The sequence below is a fragment of the Triticum dicoccoides genome, chromosome 3A (assembly GCF_002162155.2).
Source record: "Triticum dicoccoides isolate Atlit2015 ecotype Zavitan chromosome 3A, WEW_v2.0, whole genome shotgun sequence".
Taxonomy (NCBI): domain Eukaryota; kingdom Viridiplantae; phylum Streptophyta; class Magnoliopsida; order Poales; family Poaceae; genus Triticum; species Triticum dicoccoides.
Window position 1 is genome coordinate 300,872,631 of NC_041384.1, and position 20,187 is coordinate 300,892,817.

Below are 20,187 nucleotides of genomic sequence, written 5' to 3' on the forward strand. Positions count from 1 at the left end.
CTGAGCTCTACATGTGTTTTGTTATATGCCATGCCATCTTTACAGGGGTGTATGCCATGTATTTTTGTGATCTTTGTGGTGATTAGCACAAGAATGCAAAGTAGCTTACTCAATGTTGTTGATTTTAGGGACTTAGAATTTCACTAAGTCCTTGTCCTGTCATTATTTTTATGCCTTATGCTCATGTTGTTTCCTAGTGATCCGTGCATCTTTTGAGGATGATTAGTAAGGATGTTTTGTTAATAATGTTGTGCTCTATCCATCCATGCCTTTGTTTACAATTATGGAGCACCCTAGCTTGAGACAATCAAGCTCTATTTTTGCTATAAAATGTTCATGGCAGATTGTTAACATGTTTAGCGATTTTGCCGAGCTTGTTGTTGTTGGTCCGTGCATGCTATGTTGTTGTTCTTGCCATGTATAGCTTCTATGCCATGTCTTCTTGATGGGTGTATGCTTAGTTGGTCATGCCATGCTGTGTAGTGAGTGCATCGAGCTCGTAAACATGCCTACTTGTTAATCTGTTTGCATGCTTCAGTTTTTCACTAAGTCTGAATCTGTTTATGTTTTTTGCTATGTTCACATGCTTGCAATTGTATTTTCTGATCCCTTTTGGCTAATGATCACTAAGGGACTTTTGTTATATGCTTTGAGTAGCTTCATGACATGCCTTGTTTTGCCATGATATGTTCCTGTAGCATGTAGTTATCATGCTCTAAACATTGCTTCCTGATGATAAATTCCCGACTTGTTATTTCACTAAGTCTGTAACCTGTTATCATTTGCACTTTTGCCATGCTTGTTTGAACCTGTTAATGAGTGATTTAGCCGTAGCTCAGTGTTCATCTTTTCTCAAGCATCATGAGTGGATCCCTGCCATGTATTTTGTTGCCATGTTTGAGTGCTATAGCATATTTATCTTGATGCATTTAGATGGTCACTTGCTGATTATCGCAGACCGGTGCCATATTTGTTTTGCTTGCCTTTTCCAAACCGTGCATCCGATTCCGGTGATCTTTATATCGATTTCGACCAAAATCAACTCCTCTTTCCAGTGGCACTCTTGGATTTCCATGTTGAGGCGAGGTTCAATCATTCCTTTCCAAATCATGCATATGCATCACATATCGCATCCCGCATATCATGCCATGTTCATGTGTTGGTTGTTTACTATGTTGTGTGCTTCTTTTCCGGTGTTGCTTCTTCGGGTTGGTTCCGATAATGTCGCGTTTGTGAGGAACCGTTCGACTATGTCTGTTTGCCTTCTTCATGGACTCGTTCTTCTTCCTTGCGGGATTTCAGGCAAGATGACCATACCCTCGAAATCACTTCTATCTTTGCTTGCTAGTTGCTCACTCTTTTGCTATTCCTATGCTGCGATACCTACCACTTGCTTATCATGCCTCCCATATTGTTAATACAAGCCTCTAACCTACCTTGTCCTAGCAAATCGTTGCTTGGCTATGTTACCGCTTTGCTCAGCCCCTCTCATAGCGTTGTTAGTTGCAGGTGAAGATTGAAGTTTGTTCCTTGTTGGAACATGGATATTTTGCTGGGATATCACAATATCTCTTATTTATATAATGCACATATATACTTGGTAAAGGATGGAAGGCTCGGCCTTATGCCTGGTGTTTTGTTCCACTCTTGCCGCCCTAGTTTCCGTCATATCGGTGTTATGTTCCCGGATTTTGCGTTCCTTACACGGTTGGGTTATAATGGGAACCCCTTGACAGTTCGCCTTGAATAAAACTCCTCCAGCAAGGCCCAACATTGGTTTTACCATTTCCCACCTAGCCTTTTCTTTCCCTTGGGTTGGCCTGCTCAAGGGTCATCTTTATTTAAACCCCCAGGCCAGTGCTTCTCTAAGTGTTGGTCCAACCCAGAGCACTGTGCGGGGCCGTCCCTTGGCAACATGGGTTACATTGGCTCCCGTACGCTTAGCTTATCCGGTGTGCCCTGAGAACGAGATATGTGCAGCTCCTATCGGGATTTGTCGGCACAGCGGGTGGTCTTGCTGGACTTGTTTTGCCATTGTCGAGGATGTCTTGTGACCGGGATTCCGAGTCTGATCGGGTCTTCCCGCTAGAAGGAATATCCTTCGTTGACCGTGATAGCTTGTGATGGGCTAACTTGGGACATCCCCGCAGGGATTTGAACTTTCGAAAGCCGTGCCCACGGTTATGGGCAGATGGGAATTTGTTAATGTCCGGTTGTAGAAAACCTGAAGTTGATCTTAATTAAAATGCATCAACCGCGTGTGTAACCGTGATGGTCTCTTCTTGGCGGAGTCCGGGAAGTGAACACGGTGTTGGAGTTATGTTTGACGTAGGTTGCTCTAGGATCACTTCTTAATCATAGATTTCTCGAACGTGCTTTGCCTTCTCTTCTCGCTCTCATTTGCGTATGTTAGCCACCATATATGCTAGTCACTTGCTGCAGCTCCACCTCATACCTTTTACCCTGCCTATAAGCTTAAATAGTCTTGATCGCGAGGGTGTGAGATTGCTGAGTCCCCGTGATTCATAGATACTTCCCAAACCAGTTTGCAGGTGCCGATGATACCGTGCAGGTTACGCAACCTAGCTCAAGGAGGAGCTCGATGAAAATCGTGTTCGTTGTGTTGTTTCGTTTCAGTTGATCAGTAGTGGAGCCCAGTTGGGACGATCGGGGATCTGTGTAGCATTTGGGGTAGTCTTATTTTATTTTGGTTCCGTAGTCGGACCTTGATTGTATTTGGATGTTGTAATGCTACTCTTTTATTGTGTGAAGTGGCGATTGTAAGCCAACTATGTATCCCTTTCCCTTATGTATTACATGGGTTGTGTGAAGATTACCTCACTTGCGACATTGCTTTCAATGCGGTTATGCCTCTAAGTCGTGCTTCGACATGTGGGAGATATAGCTGCACCGAGGGCGTTACATATACATATTTCTTGTGATGCATTACACAATTTGAGTCTCCTTTATGCTATACATAACAACAACCCTATCATGAAGGATGACATGTTTTTATATCACGCATCTCATTTATTTGAGCTTTGGATATTTTGTGCTAACCAACACAAGCATGTGCACATCATGATGGATGATGTGTACATCTACCATGCACACAATTTTCCCTTTGTCTTTGTTTTGTGTAGGTACTCACGTATACTCGTCAACCTCTCAATCCCAAGAGTTGACGAAATGAGCTCTTGAGAGCATAGATGACTTGGGATCCCGTGAACTACCCTTTCCACCGCTCTCTTCGCGCAACGACTACGCGGATCTCTCTCACTTGGATCTCACTCGGCTATGGGCTATATACCGTTTCTCGCTTCTTGCTCATTTTACCGTGTTCACTTTGCATTTTATGCTTGCTTCTATGCCTTTGCCATGCAATTGTGACCCTTGCTTGCATCTACCCATGATTCACCATTATGTTACTCCTATGTGTATTTGCATACTTGGTGGAGATCCTTGTTGCTATTGCCATGTTTATCATGTGCCTCATGCTATTGATGCTATTTTTCTCATATCCTCCTTTCATGCTTGTGCTATGTCATGTGAATTATTCGTGCACACTATTTGCACCCATGACATGCTTGCCATGATTCCTTCTAGTATGTTGCATCCTCGCACTACTAGCTTGCTTGACTTGATCACCATGATTGCTTGCTTTGTCGCATCACCCATCTTCAACTCTTGCTCGCTTTCTTGGGTTGATGACATATATGCTCATGCCTCTCACATGATACTTCTTGTTCATTGTCGCTTGCCTCCAATTGTTGCATATGTGCTTATTGATCTTGGAGACTTGGACACCTTACTTGTGATGCATGCTTGTTTGATTGAGCCTATTGTATTTGGTTGTTCTCACATCATATGCCTCCGTACTATGAAATGCTCCCTTGTCCTTTCTTATGATGCGCATGATGCATACACTTGTTGGATATCTCACCATTCGAATGATAGGTGTTGCATTTGCACTAACCTCATTTGTTTTTCCGAGTGTTTGTCATGTTCTTTCATTTTGAAGGATTCACAAGGTGGCAACATCATGAAACACCTTGGTTATGTGAAGGCGTACATGATGCACAACACCAACATTTTCGAGATCATCATAAAGGTGAACTCATTCCCTTTGAGCCATCCTCAATTACGCATATTGGATGGGTCACTCTTTCATTGTTGTCTCCTTCTTGTTGTCTACATGTTACATCTCGCTTATGGAGGAGCTACATGGGAGATTGGCTCTATGGACCTTCAAGTTGAGGAGCGCTCGAACTTATTGGATGCACCTTCGAACCTCCACTCATGCCACGACATTGAGCATTGGTACACCAACACCTCCATACTTGTTGATTGTGCCCACACATGTCATGCTTGATGGACATATCAAACACATGACAAATTTGCATCTTATGCATGGATTGACTCATATTACAATTGCCTTGTTGCATCTTGTATTCCCATGTCACCCATGATATATGAGCTTGTGCATTTCCTTAGCAAATTTGTTGTGATCTTTCTTGATGGCATATTCATACATCATGATCATATTGCCTATCATCAATTGCATGATCACATACTCATCTTGAGCATCCATTGCCTTATTCATGCTATTGATAAACCGTCCCTCTATGAAATCATTTTGCACCATGGTTGCATTGGTCATATTCACAAAACCTTTGTGTGCGCAATGAATGCTTTTGCTCCCATGAATGCTTTGCATACCATTCCATCTCTTGTGGATAAGCTTCATGCACATTGTCATGCTCAATCTTGTTGCACGGACTCATTCTTACACGATGGACACTTTGTGTGCTCTAACCATTGTATTTCCAAGTGTCGTTTGTGTTTGCTCTTTTTGCATGTATACCACTCCGGCGACACCTTGGAGTACTTGGATTGTGCAACGCCTTCCACTCCATCCAACTACAAGTCCGTCCACGACAACCGTTCCCATGGTGATGAGGTTTTCGATCCGAGGTCGGATCTTTCCCAAGGGAGGGGAGATGATGCGGAGCATCCTATGATCATCCCCATGTACACTACGACTTCTCCCCAAGCCCATAGTGCCCACATGTTGAGACCTCAAGCATACGCCATTTGACACAAGGTGAACTCGCTCCTTTCCGAATCTTCCCTTTCCGCATGTAAGACATGTATGCTACCTCAAGCGTGGACCTTATGCATACTCAGGTCCATCCGAGGAGACCATGGAGAGCCTAAGGACCAAGGCCAAGTGTGCGCGGGAGCAAGGGAAGGAGAGCCAGCTGCTACAGCTCGAGCGATACTACCGCCCATTGAAGGAAATATGCCCTAGAGGCAATAATAAAGTTATTATTTATTTCCTTATTTCATGATAAATGTTTATTATTCATGCCGGCCCCCGGGAGGTATATGGGCCTTAGTGGGCCTTAGTGGAAGAGAGGAGAGGTGGCCAGAGATGGGCCACGCGCCCCTCCCCCCTTGGTCGGAATTGGACAAGGAGAGGGGGCTGGCCCCCCTTCCTCCTCTCTCTCCTCTTCCCCCCCCCTCCACGAATCCTATTCCAACTAGGAAAGGGGGGAGTCCTACTCCCAGAAGGAGTAGGACTCCTCCTGGCGCGCCACACCTTGGCCGGCCGGCCCCCCTCCCTTGAACCTTTATATACGGAGGCAGGGGCACCCCTAGGAACACAAGTTGATCCACGTGATCATATTCTTAGCCGTGTGCGGTGCCCCCTTCCACCATAGTCCTCGATAATATTGTAGCGGTGCTTAGGCGAAGCCCTGCGACGGTAGTACATCAAGATCATCACCACACTGTCGTGCTGATGGAACTCTTCCCCGACACTTTGCTGGATCGGGAGTCCGGGGATCGTCATCGAGCTGAACGTGTGCTAGAACTCGGAGGTGCCATAGTTTCGGTGCTTGATTAGTCGAGCCCTGGAGACGTACGACTACATCAACCAAACGCTTCCGTTGTCAATCTACAAGGGTACGTAGATCATACTCTCCCCTCTCATTGCTATGCATCACCATGATCTTGCGTGAGCGTAGGAAATTTTTTGAAATTACTACGAAACCCAACAGTAGCATCCGAGCCTAGGTTTTATATGTTGATGTTATATGCACGAGTAGAACACAAGTGAGTTGTGGGCGATATAAGTCATACTTCTTACCAGCATGTCATACTTTGGTTCGGCGGTATTGTTGGATGAAGCGGCCCGGACCGACATTACGCGTACGCTTACGCGAGACCGGTTCTCCCGACGTGCTTTGCACATAGGTGGCTTGCGGGTGACAGTTTCTCCAACTTTAGTTGAACCGAGTGTGGCTACGCCCGGTCCTTGCGAAGGTTAAAACAGCACCAACTTGACAAACTATCGTTGTGGTTTTGATGCGTAGGTAAGATTGGTTCTTGCTTAAGCCCGTAGCAGCCACGTAAAACTTGCAACAACAAAGTAGAGGACGTCTAACTTGTTTTTGCAGGGCATGTTGTGATGTGATATGGTCAAGACATGATGCTAAATTTTATTGTATGAGATGATCATGTTTTGTAACCGAGTTATCGGCAACTGGCAGGAGCCATATGGTTGTCGCTTTATTGTATGCAATGCAATCGCGCTGTAATGCTTTACTTTATCACTAAGCGGTAGCGATAGTCATGGAAGCATGAGATTGGCGAGACGACAACGATGCTACGATGGAGATCAAGGTGTCGCGCCGGTGACGATGGTGATCACGACGGTGCTTTGAGGATGGAGATCACAAGCACAAGATGATGATGGCCATATCATATCACTTATATTGATTGCATGTGATGTTTATCTTTTATGCATCTTATCTTGCTTTGATTGACGGTAGCATTATAAGAAGATCTCTCACTAATTATCAAGAAATGTTCTCCCTGAGTATGCACCGTTGCGAAAGTTCTTCGTGCTGAGACACCACATGATGATCGGGTGTGATAGGCTCTACGTTCAAATACAATGGGTGCAAAACAGTTGCACACGCGGAATACTCAGGTTATACTTGACGAGCCAAGCATATACAGATATGGCCTCGGAACACGGAGACCGAAAGGTCGAGCGTGAATCATATAGTAGATATGATCAACATAGTGATGTTCACCAATGAAACTACTCCATCTCACGTGATGATCGGACATGGTTTAGTTGATTTGGATCACGTGATCACTTAGAGGATTAGAGGGATGTCTATCTAAGTGGGAGTTCTTAAGTAATATGATTAAATTGAACTTAAATTTATCATGAACTTAGTCCTGGTAGTATTTTGCAAATTATGTTATAGATCAATAGCTCACGTTGTTGCTTCCCTGTGTTTATTTTGATATGTTCCTAGAGAAAATTGTGTTGAAAGATGTTAGTAGCAATGATGTGGATTGGATCCGTGATCTGAGGTTTATCCTCATTGCTGCACAGAAGAATTATGTCCTTGATGCACCGCTAGGTGACGGGCCTATTGCAGGAGCATATGCAGACGTTATGAACGTTTGGCTAGCTCAATATGATGACTACTTGATAGTTTAGTGCACCATGCTTAATGGCTTAGAATCGGGACTTCAAAGACGTTTTGAACATCATGGAGCATATGAGATGTTCCAGGAGTTGAAGTTAATATTTCAAGCAAATACCCGAGTTGAGAGATATGAAGTCTCCAACAAGTTCTATAGCTAAAAGATGGAGGAGAATCGCTCAACTAGTGAGCATGTGCTCAGATTGTCTGAGTACTACAATCGCTTGAATCAAGTGGGAGTTAATCTTCCAGATAAGATAGTGATTGACAGAATTCTCTAGTCACCATCACCAAGTTAGTAGAACTTCGTGATGAACTATGATATGCAAGGGATAACGAAAATGATGCCCAAGCTCTTTGTAATGTGGAAATTGACGAAGGTAGAAATCGAGAAAAACATCAAGTGTTGATGGTAGACAAGACCACTAGTTTCAAGAAAAGGGCAGAGGGAAGAAGGGGAACTTCAAGAAGAACAGCAAGCAAGTTGCTGCTCAAGTGAAGAAGCCCAAGTCTGGTCCTAAGCCCGAGACTAAGTGTTTCTACTGCAAAGCGACTGGTCACTGGAAGCGGAACTACCCCAAGTGATTGGCAGATAAGAAGGATGGCAAAGTGAACATAAGTATATTTGATATACATGTTATTGATGTGTACTTTACTAGTGTTTATAGCAACCCCTCAGTATTTGATACTAGTTCAGTTGCTAAGATTAGTAGCTCGAAACGGGAGTTGCAGAATAAACAGAGACTAGTTAAGGGTGAAGTGACGATGTGTGTTGGAAGTGGTTCCAAAATTGATATGATCATCATCGCACACTCCCTATACTTTCGGGATTAGTGTTGAACCTGAATAAGTATTATTTTGTGTTTGCGTTAAGCATGAATATGATTTGATCATGTTTATTGTAATACGGTTATTCATTTAAGTAAGAGAATAAATTGTTGTTCTGTTTACATGAATAAAACCTTATATGGTTACATACCCAATGAAAATAGTTCGTTGGATCTCGATCGTAGTGATACACATATTGAAACCAAAAGATGCAAAGTTAATAATGATAGTGCAACTTATTTGTAGCACTGCCGTTTAGGTCATATTGGTGTAAAGCGCATGAAGAAACTCCATGCTAATGGGATTTTGGAATCACTTGATGCTTGCGAACCATGCCTCATGGGCAAGATGACTAAGACTCCGTTCTCCGGAGCGAGCAACTGACTTATTGGAAATAATACATACTGATGTATGCGGTTCGATGAGTGTTAAGGCTCACGACAAGTATCATTATTTTCTGAACTTCACAGATGATTTGAGCAGATATGGGTATATCTACTTGATGAAACATAAGTCTGAAACATTTGAAAAGTTCAAAGAATTTCAGAGTGAAGTGGAAAATCATCGTGACAAGAAAATAAAGTTTCTACGATCTGATCGCGGAGACAAATATTTGAGTTACGAGTTTGGTCTTCAATTAAAACAATGTGGAATAGTTTCACAAACTCATGCCACATGGAACACCACAGCTTAATGGTGTGTCCGAACGTCATAACCGTACTTTATTGGATATAAGTGCAATCTATGATGTCTCTTACCAATCTACCACTATCGTTTTGGGGTTATGCATTAGAGACAGCTGCATTCACGTTAAAAGGGCACCATCTAAATCTGTTGAGACGACACCGTATGAACTGTGGTTTGGCAAGAAACCAAAGTTGTCATTTCTTAAAGTTTGGGGTTGCAATGCTTATGTGAAAAAGTTTCATCCTGATAAGCGCAAACCCAAATCGGAAAAGTGTGTCTTCATAGGATACCCAAAAGGTTACTGTTGGGTACGCCTTCTATCATAGATCCAAAGGCAAGACATTCGTTGCTAAGAATGGATCCTTTCTAGAGAAGGAGGTTCTCTCGAAAGAAGTGAGTGGGAGGAAAGTAGAACTTGATAAGGTAATTGTACCTTCTCCCTTATTGGAAAATACTTCATCACAGAAATCTGTTCCTGTGACTACTACACCAATTAATGAGGAAGCTAACGATGATGATCATGTAACTTCAGATCAAGTTACTACCGAATCTCGTAGGTAAACCAGAGTGAGATCCGCACCAGAGTGGTACGGTAATCCTGTTCTGGAGGTCATGCTACTTGACCATGGCGAACCTACGAACTATGAGGAAGCGATGGTGAGCCCAGATTCCGCAAAATGGCTTGAGGCCATGAAATCTGAGATAGGATCCATGTATGAGAACAAAGTATGGACTTTGGTTGACTTGCCCGATGATCGGCAAGCAATTGAGAACAAATGGATCTTCAAGAGGAAGACGGACGCTGATAGTAGTGTTACTATCTACAAAGCTAGAATTGTCACAAAAGGTTTTCGACAAGTTCAAGGTGTTGACTACGATGAGAGTTTCTCACTCGTATCTATGCTTAAGTCTGTTCGAATCATGTTAGCAATTGCCGCATTTTATGAAATCTGGCAAATGGATAAACAAAACTGCATTCCTTAATCGATTTATTAAAGAAGAGTTGTATATGATACAACCAGAAGGTTTTGTCAATCCTAAAGGTGCTAAACAAATATGCAAGCTCCAGCGATCCATCTATGGACTGGTGCAAGCATCTCAGAGTTGGAATATACGCTTTGATAAGTTGATCAAAGCATATAGTTTTATACAGACTTGTGATGAAGTCTGTATTTACAAGAAAGTGAGTGGGAGCACTACAACATTCTGATAAGTATATGTGAATGACATATTGTTGATCGGAAATAATGTAGAATTATTCTGCAAAGCATAAAGGAGTGTTTGAAAGAAATTTTCCAAAGAAAGACCTTGGTGAAGCTGCTGACATATTGAACATCAAGATCTATAGAGATAGATCAAGACGCTTCATAAGTTTTTTTTCAATGAGTACATACCTTGACAAGATTTTGAAGTAGTTCAAAATAGAACAGTCAAAGAAAGAGTTCTTGTCTGTGTTACAAGGTGTGAAATTGAGTAAGACTCAAAACCCGACCACGACAGAAGATAGAAAGAGAATGAAAGTCATTCCCTATGCCTCAGCCATAGGTTCTATAAAGTATGCCATGCTATGTACCAGATCTATTGTATACCCTACACTGATTTTGGCAAGGTAGTACAATAGTGATCTAGGAGTAGATCACTTGACAACGGTCAAAATTATCCTTAGTGGAATAAGGATATGTTTCTCGATTATGGAAGTGAAAAAAGGTTCGTCGTAAAGGGTTACGCCGATGCAAGTTTTGACACTAATCTAGATGAATCTAAGTCTCAATCTAGATACATATTGAAAGTGGGAGCAATTAGCTAGAGTAGCTCCGTACAGAGCATTGTTGACATAAATATTTGCAAAATACTTACGGATCTGAATATAACAGACCCGGTGACTAAAATTATCTCACAAGCAAAACATGATCACACCTTAGTACGCTTTGGGTGTTAATCACATAGCAATGTGAACTAGATTACTGACTCTAGTAAACCCTTTGGGTGTTGGTCACATATCGATGTGGACTATGGGTGTTAAACACATGGTGATGTGAACTATTGCTATTAAATCACATGGTGATGTGAACTAGATTATTGACTCTAGTGCAAGTGGGAGACTGAAGGAAATATGCCCTAGAGGCAATAATAAAGTTATTATTTTATTTCCTTATTTCATGATAAATGTTTATTATTCATGCTAGAATTGTATTAACCGGAAACATAATACATGTGTGAATACATAGACAAAACAGAGTGTCACTAGTATGCCTCTACTTGACTAGCTCATTAATCAAAGATGGTTATGTTTCCTAACCATGGACAAAGAGTTGTTATTTGATTGACGGGATCACATCATTAGTTGAATGATCTGATTGACATGACCCATTCCATTAGCTTAGCACCCGATCGTTTAGTATGTTGCTATTGCTTTCTTCATGACTTATACATGTTCCTATGACTATGAGACTATGCAACTCCCGTTTGCCAGAGGAACACTTTGTGTGCTACCAAACGTCACAACGTAACTGGGTGATTATAAAGGAGCTCTACAGGTGTCTCCAAAGGTACATGTTGGGTTGGCGTATTTCGAGATTAGGATTTGTCACTCCGATTGTCAGAGAGGTATCTCTGGGCCCTCTCGGTAATGCACATCACTTAAGCCTTGCAAGCATTGCAACTAATGAGTTAGTTGCGGGATGATGTATTACAGAACGAGTAAAGAGACTTGCCGGTAACGAGATTGAACTAGGTATAGGATACCGACGATCGAATCTCGGGCAAGTAACATACCAATGACAAAGGGAACAACGTATGTTGTTATGCGGTCTGACCGATAAAAGATCTTCGTAGAATATGTAGGAGCCAATATGAGCATCCAGATTCCGCTATTGGTTATTGACCGGAGACGTGTCTCGGTCATGTCTACATTGTTCTCGAACCCGTAGGGTCCGCACGCTTAAGGTTACGATGATAGTTATATTATGATTTTATGCATTTTGATGTACCGAAGGTTGTTCGGAGTCCCAGATGTGATCATGGACATGACGAGGAGTCTCGAAATGGTCGAGACATAAAGATTGATATATTGGAAGCCTATGTTTGGATATCAGAAGTGTTCCGGGTGAAATCGGGATTTTACCGGAGTACCGGGAGGTTACCGGAACCCCCCGGGAGGTATATGGGCCTTAGTGGGCCTTAGTGGAAGAGAGGAGAGGTGGCCAGAGATGGGCCACGCGCCCCTCCCCCCTTGGTCCGAATTGGACAAGGAGAGGGGGCCGGCCCCCCTTCCTCCTCTCTCTCCTCTTCCCCCCCCCCCTCCACGAAACCTATTCCAACTAGGAAAGGGGGGAGTCCTACTCCTAGAAGGAGTAGGACTCCTCCTGGCGAGCCACACCTTGGCTGGCCAGCCCCCCTCCCTTGAACCTTTATATACGGAGGCAGGGGCACCCCTAGGAACACAAGTTGATCCACGCGATCATATTCTTAGCCGTGTGCGGTGCCCCCTTCCACCATAGTCCTCGATAATATTGTAGCGGTGCTTAGGCGAAGCCCTGCGACGGTAGTACATCAAGATCGTCACCACGCCATCGTGCTGACGGAACTCTTCCCCGACACTTTGCTAGATCGGAGTCCGGGGATCGTCATCGAGCTGAACGTGTGCTAGAACTCGGAGGTGCCGTAGTTTCGGTGCTTGATCGATCGGGCCGTGGAGACGTATGACTACATCAACCAAACGCTTCCGTTGTCGATCTACAAGGGTACATAGATCATACTCTCCCCTCTCGTTGCTATGCATCACCATGATCTTGCGTGAGCGTAGGAAATTTTTTGAAATTACTACGAAACCCAACACCCACACCAAGCGGTACTACCGCTGAAGGCCCACAAGCGGTGCAACCGCTTGACCACCGCCCAACAACCGGCCAAGCTTATGTGATTGAGCAGTGCAAGGCCGGTGCAGCACCGGTTTATCCCCGTAACAGCCACCTGACCGGTACAACTGCCCCAAGCACCGATACAACTGCTGAGCACATCCGGAAGCACCTCCAGGAACCCGTACCTGAGCGTCCAGTGGTACAACCGCCCCCATGACCGGTACTACCGCCCTGCCTGTGCGCAATGAAAGGGGTTTCACCCCATGTATCCCCCAACTTACCCCTTGGACTATATATACTTGTCCCTTAGCTCCGTACTAGGGTTAGAGTTGGTTTAGCTCATTTGAGAGATAGAGCTATGCTCATCCATATCGGATCTCCTCCGTGCGAGAGACCGCGGCCTCTTCGGAGAAGATCCCTTTGGATTCAAGCCCCCTTTCTAAGGGAAGATCCCCCCTGTGGATTCAGGACCTCCTCACGGAGAAGACCGGCTACCCTTGTATCGTCCTTAGTTGTCCGTGGATCGTGTATCTTCTCTTATGTATTCAATGATCTAGCACATGTGTGACTTATTCTTGTTGGTCTAGTGTTTGTCTTGTGTTCCCCTTGTGTTTTCCCTCTCTTTCCACCTCATGTTCTTTGTGTTCTTCGCGGGATTCCGCTCCTATCGTGAAAGATCGGGCCACTAGGGTTCTACCCTACATCAACCTCCTTTCGCTGAAAGCGTGGGACATCCAGCAGTCCTACCACCTCAGTAATAATGACCAATGAGCCATCAAATCACATAGACCCAACAGTAAGTTGGGCGGACGAAGCAACCATCACTCTTGAATCCACTTCTCTCTTCAACGCAGGCGCTAGTGAGAGGTCGCGTCCGTTCTGCCCGGGCATGAATGCGGCACCGATTCTTTGGAGCGGCGCTGACCGTTTCGGGCGAGAAGCGCGCGGGGGCGATGGAGGGGCTTTGGGTGGGCCAGGCTGGTGAGGAGCGGGCGTGGCAGCGGTTCGCCTGTCCCGACCGGACACCCGGAAACGAGAGGATGCACCAACTCTCACGGCTAAATCGTACACTGCACACCATCTCTCTATAGGAGTAGGTCAATGTGTCGCTCTCTCTAACACACACATGGTGTTAAACACACACACACACACACACGCACACGCACACATAGGTTCATAGGATAGGAATATCGTGCGAGTTACTTAGGGAGCATTTGGATCCTTAGCAAGAACAATTTATAGCCTAGCCGGGCAAGGTTAGGTGTTTGGAACTGTTAAAATATGTTAGCTTTTGTGGGCCAGCTAGCTTGGGAGGGCTAGAAAAACCTTGCTAGCTCAGGAGAGCCAGATCGGCTCGCTTCCGACGGAAAACTTCACGTACTACCTCCTTCCTGGTTTATTGGTCCCCATTGTATTTCGTGTCAAATTTTGACCATAGATTGAACTAACAAAATGTTCATGCATGTCACAAAAAATTATATTAATTTGTATTTTGTGTACTAACATTTTTCTTATTAATTTGTTTGTTTCACCCTTTGACTGGTGGGACCCAACGTACTACGTGCAGAGAGGTAAGGTGACTAAGGCTGCATTAGTTCTGTACTACCAACACTGCTTTAAATTCCAAAAGTCCTGACCACCAAAGCCACATGACACGATTGTGATTTAAATTCCAATGACTCCCACGCAAAAAAAACACGGCATGCTTGTCAAAGGAATGCAGGAATGTATAAAAGGTTACTTTCCTCTCGTTAAACATAACGTGAGGGTAGTGTAGCTGGTTAGCCTATTGGTTCATCAAACTAGAGGTCTCGGGTTCGATAACCACACTTGAGCGTAATTATATTTTTGTTCGACTTCTTTCTTCCACCCAATGACAGGTAGGCCCCGCATGACAGAGAGAGAAAGTGATCTGGGGCAGTGCCAGGAGGATTCTTTGACTGGTCAAAAAGGATGGATACTGAGCTATACGATCTCGGCCTTAGCGCTTGTTTTCTATGGTTTGCACTCTTCACACACTCTCTCCACTATATTTATACACGCTGGAGCCTCAGCGCTTGTAGTTGCTCTCTTCACACTCTCTCACCCTCTCTAGATCTAAACAAGACTTTGTTGGCCTCTCTCTCTCTCCCCCCTCACTTCTGGTCAAAGAGCCGGCAAGATCCGTTTGCTAGGAAGGGAAGGAGGCTTCATGAAAGTGCGTTATATTGACTAGAGGGGGTGAATAAGCGATTTTTATGAAATTCTTCACTTAGGAATTTGCCGGTGAGGAAATTCCTTAGCGAAGAACTACTAGCAGCGGAATAAGTACTCAAGAGTAAACATGATAGAATACAAGCATGGTCATCATGATGAAATGAAGACAGGCACAGAGTACTGAAAGCGTAATCACAGGATAACACAGGATGAAGACAAACAGACTGCAGAAATTGAACTGAGGAAATTGAGAAAGTCTTCAGTCAAAGTCTTCAAACATAGATATGAACAAGCACTCGATACAGTTATGAGGAAATGAAAGAGTTGAGGAAATAGAACCAGTAAGCTTGGTGAAGACAATGATTTGGTAGACCGGTTCCAACTGTTGTCTCAGTTGTACGTCTAGTTGGAGTGGCTGAGTATTTAAACTTGAGGACACACAGTCCCGGACGCCCGGTCCTGAACACGCAGCTCAGGACACCTAGTCCTCATCGTATTCTCCTTGAACTAAGGTCACACAGACCTCGTCCAATCACTCGTGGTAAGTCTTCAGGTGACTTCCGAACCTTCACAAACTTGGTCACTCGGCGATCCACAATTCCTCTTGGATGCTCTAGACCATGACGCCTAACCATCTGGAAGAAGCACAGTCTTCAAAGGTAACAAGCGTCGGATCCATGCAGGATCAATCTCTTCAGTGATGCTCAATCACTTGGGGTTTGTAGGTGTTTGGGTTTGGTTTTTTGGGTTTTCCTCACTTGATGATTTTCGCTCAAAGTCCTCGGAGGATGGGTTGCTCTCAAATGACAAGTGTCAGTTTCTCTCGGAGTAGCCAACCAGCTAGTGGTTGTAGGGGTCGGCTATTTATAGCCTAGGGAGCAGCCCGGCATGATAAGACATAAATGCCCTTTAATGATATGACTGTTAGGTGGATAGATATTTTGGGACAGCTGGCGCATAGCACAGCAACGGTCGGAATTTTGAGTAGCAAAATCCTCAGGGCTATCATGTTCCTCACTGTGTAGGCAATCCGCACTGGCAAATTCCTAACTCCTCAGTTAGGACAAATTCCTCAGAGACCAAAAGAACTTTGTCTCTGTCACTGAAGAAATTGACTGAACTGTATGAGATTTCCAATGGCTTCACTCGAAGGGATTGGTAGGTGTAGGATTTTGAGTTGAGCATCACATGGAAATTTTTCCTTAGTATTTCCTCGACCCCTTTAATAGTACGGTGTTTCCTATGACTCAAGAAAGAGAAAATGAAACTACGAAAACAAAAGTCTTCACGCTTCATGTTCCTCGAATGAAAACCAAGTCTTCACGGTCACACCAATTTCTTCACTTTCAAAGTCTTCAGAAAGTCTTCAGAGATCCAAAGTCTTCAGTCGAAGAACTTCATTTCTAGGGGTCGAGTTTCTCTGTAAATATCAAACTTCTCATAGACTTATAGACCTGTGTACACTCACAAACGCATTAGTCCCTTAACCTATAAGTCTTCAATACACCAAAATCACTAAGGGGTCCTTTAACCTATAAGTCTTCAATACACCAAAATCACTAAGGGGCACTAGATGCACTTACAATCTCCCCCTTTTTAGTGATTGATGACAATATAGGTTAAGTTTTCAACGGGGATAAACATATGAAGTGTTAGTACTGTTATTGAGGAATTTGATTGCAAGATATAGAAGAACTCCCCCTGAAGATGTGCATAGTGAGGAATTTGCTTTTGAAGCAATGCACACTTGAAGAGTTGAATCATGGAGATCTCCCCCTATATCTTGTAATTCATACACGCATTTGACATATCACAATGAAGAATTTGAAATGCATGATGAAATATGGTGACTGATGTAATTCAGCATGCGTGCATTAGCATATATGAGGAATAAGCATGCAGAAAATCATATCAAAAGTATCAGAGCATCATCGGGTTTAAGTTTACAACTCGATCCAATAAAGTCTCAGAAGAACGAGAGTTGTAACTTAACAAAAAAATGCCCATATAGAAAGACCCGCTTGAAGACTAACTCAAAATTCTCCCCCTTTGTCATCAAATGACCAAAAGGATCGAATATGAGGACTAACGCCCATGAAGAATATCAAGTTGATGAAGGAGCGCCAGCGTTGTTGGAGTCGTTTGTTGTAGTAGGGCCTGCCGCAGTGTCGTCCAAGTCTTCATGTTCATCAGTGTCATGCGGTGAAGAATATGAGCTGGCCACCAGAGAAGGAACCTTGACCTTCTTGAATTTCTTCGATGGAGGTGCAGACCAGTCAAACTCTTCTTTGAGACCCATTTTCTTCAGATCGTCTTCACCATACAGATGTGACAGGATTTCCCAGGTGCGACCGAAGACTTGATGGAGGTAGTAATGGTTTTTCATCACTGCATTCTGTGTGGCAGTCATGTTGTGAATAAGTGAACCAAACTGACGCTTAACCCAGTTGTGATTTCGATCCACCTTCTGGTGAAGACTTAGCAGAAGCTCATGATCAGTCATCACACAAGGAGCAGTGGCTTGAGGAGTGGACTTGGGTGCATTGGGAGAGTCATGTGTGGCAGAGTCATCGTTGGTGGAATAAGAAGCAGCTTTGCGAAATTGACCATCCAATGGACGAATGCCTTCATCTATAACAGCTGGTGCCTTGCCCTTTCCATCAACTGAGGAATAGGTCTGCTTGAGGACTTCAATTGGGGGCAAGTAGCTGAGGTGATTCTGGAAATCAGCTTTGTAGTTGAGTGAAGACCTTGTCCCGAGGAATCTCATAATCCAAGGTGCATAACGCTTCATCTCAAACGGAGACAGTGCAACATTTGCCATAGTCCTCATGAAGAAATCATGATAATTGACATGAATGCCATGAACGATGTTGAATACCAGATTCTTCATGATGCCAACAATTTCCTCATCAGATGAGTCGTGGCCTTTGATAGGACTGATTCTCCTCGTAAGAATACGATAGACAGTTCTGGGCACGTAAAGCAATTCCTTCACGAGGAATTTGGTTCTTGGTGCTTGACCTGGCTTCAAAGGTTTCATCAGCACCTGCATGTAATGATGTGTGAGCTCAGGTTCACTATAGATGCAGCGAGCTTCTTCAAGGGGAGGACTGAGTGGTAGAGCATGAAGCAATTCAGAGGCTGGTGCAGTGTAGTGAGTGTTTTCAGACATCCAGTCCAGCACCCATGAATTCACATCTTCAGCATCTCCTGTGATGTGCAGCGTTGCATAGAATTGAAGAATCAGTTCTTTATTCCAATCGCAGATGTCAGAGCAAAAGTTTAGCAGTCCAGCGCCGTGAAGAACACTGAGGACTAGTGCGAAGCACGGCAGAGATTCCATATCCACGTGAGGAATATGCTCATGGTAGAAGAATACGTGCTCGCCGAAGAAATCATCAGCCTTGAACTTTTGCTTGCGTGAGAATGGATCCTTTGGTTTCGGCAGAGGAGTGTCAGTGAGTTGCATCACGACCTCAGGAATCTTAATCGCAGGTTCTTCGGGCTGAGGAATTTCTGGTTCCTCCTCAGTGGCAGTCTGCGTCGTTGGTTGTTCAGCAGCAGCAGTTTCTTCAGCGCTAGTGGCTGGAATTTCCTCATGGACAGATGTAGTGGGATGAGTTTCTTCAGAGCCCATTTGAACAGTTTGTGCGGGGGAATGAGGAATTTGCTGTAGAGGGGTGAAGAGTGGAGAATTGGGGTGCTGACTTTCCCAAAAGTCATCATTCATCACTGGTGTAGTACACCCAATATCCACATCTTCATCTTCCATTTCTTCAATGCCAGCCTCTTCAGCTGTGAACTGAGGCATGGGCGAGGAGATGACAGGTGTTGAAGGGATCTCATCCACTTCAATTTCTTCATCCAACTGCTCAGACGAAGTAGCAGAAGGAGTTTCTTCATCAGATCCGCTGGGGATCACATATTCTTCATCAAAATGAACAAGGTCCTTTGATGGCATGGTTGAGATGGGAACAACATCGATGGGATTTGCAAATGAACTTGTCATAGGCTTCATCTTCTTCAGAGCTGAAGAATCTGAAGCAGCTGATGCTTTCCTTTTCTTCACTGCAGCACGCTCTGCAGCCTTGGTCTTCTTCACATCTTATGCAGATGGAAGAATTGGAGTTGAAGTGGGCGTAGGAGCAGCTGAGGAATCTGGTTGATTTTCTTCAGGCACAACTGATGTAGTTTCCCTGATTTCTTCATTTTCTTCAGGCGCACCAGTAGTGGGTACCCTGGCAATTTCTTCAGCGGCTGGAATGTAGTCATCATCCCTGGAACTCACATTTTCTTCAGCAGCCTGATTTTCATCAGCGATGCTGGCATGTTGTTCAGTCAACTGAGCAGATGCTTCAGCCTGAGGAATTTCCTGTTGCGTTGGGGCTGCAACATTGGAAGTGAAGTTATCCGCAAGTTTCACAAAACGAACTTTGGCTCCAAGCCAATCAGCACGGTATGCGTCAAAGTCATCACTGAGTTTCTTGATCTCAGTCTGAATGGTGACAAGTTCTTCAGTTGTCATAGAGACAACGTTTTTCTTCAGATAGCGCTCTTTCTTGTACTGCGCTTTCTTGATCTGCCTGGCCTTCTCAAATTTCCACTTTTCTTCTTGAATATAGTGGGTCAGCATGTGACTTTGGCCAGGAGTCAGCTTGAAGTCAGGCAAGGGAGTGTTGGGGTCCTTGTGCCAAACATCAATGTAGTCGAGGATCAACTTGGGATCCAAAAGCAGTGGCACCTCTGTTCCTTTGGCTCTAGCGGCCCTGACTTGCCTGTCTCTGATGATCTCTGCAAGTTCATCATCATTAGCTTCGTCTTCATCAGACGGCTCTTGGAAAGCGACTTGCTTCTTCTGAGGACTTGGGCGAGGACCTCGTCCAGCAGTGGCCTTTGTCTTCAGCAGTGAGGGGCCAGCTGAGGAACTTGGTGCAGCTGAGGAACTAGGTGCAGCTGAGGAACTAGCTGAGACACCTGAGGCAATGGAGATGCATGTAGTCCTTTGGCACGAGGCGAGATGTACAGGTGCTGAGGATTTAGTTGGAACAACTGAGGGATTTGGCAGAGGAGCTGAGGACTTTGGAGGAACAGGAGCAGCATGAGGA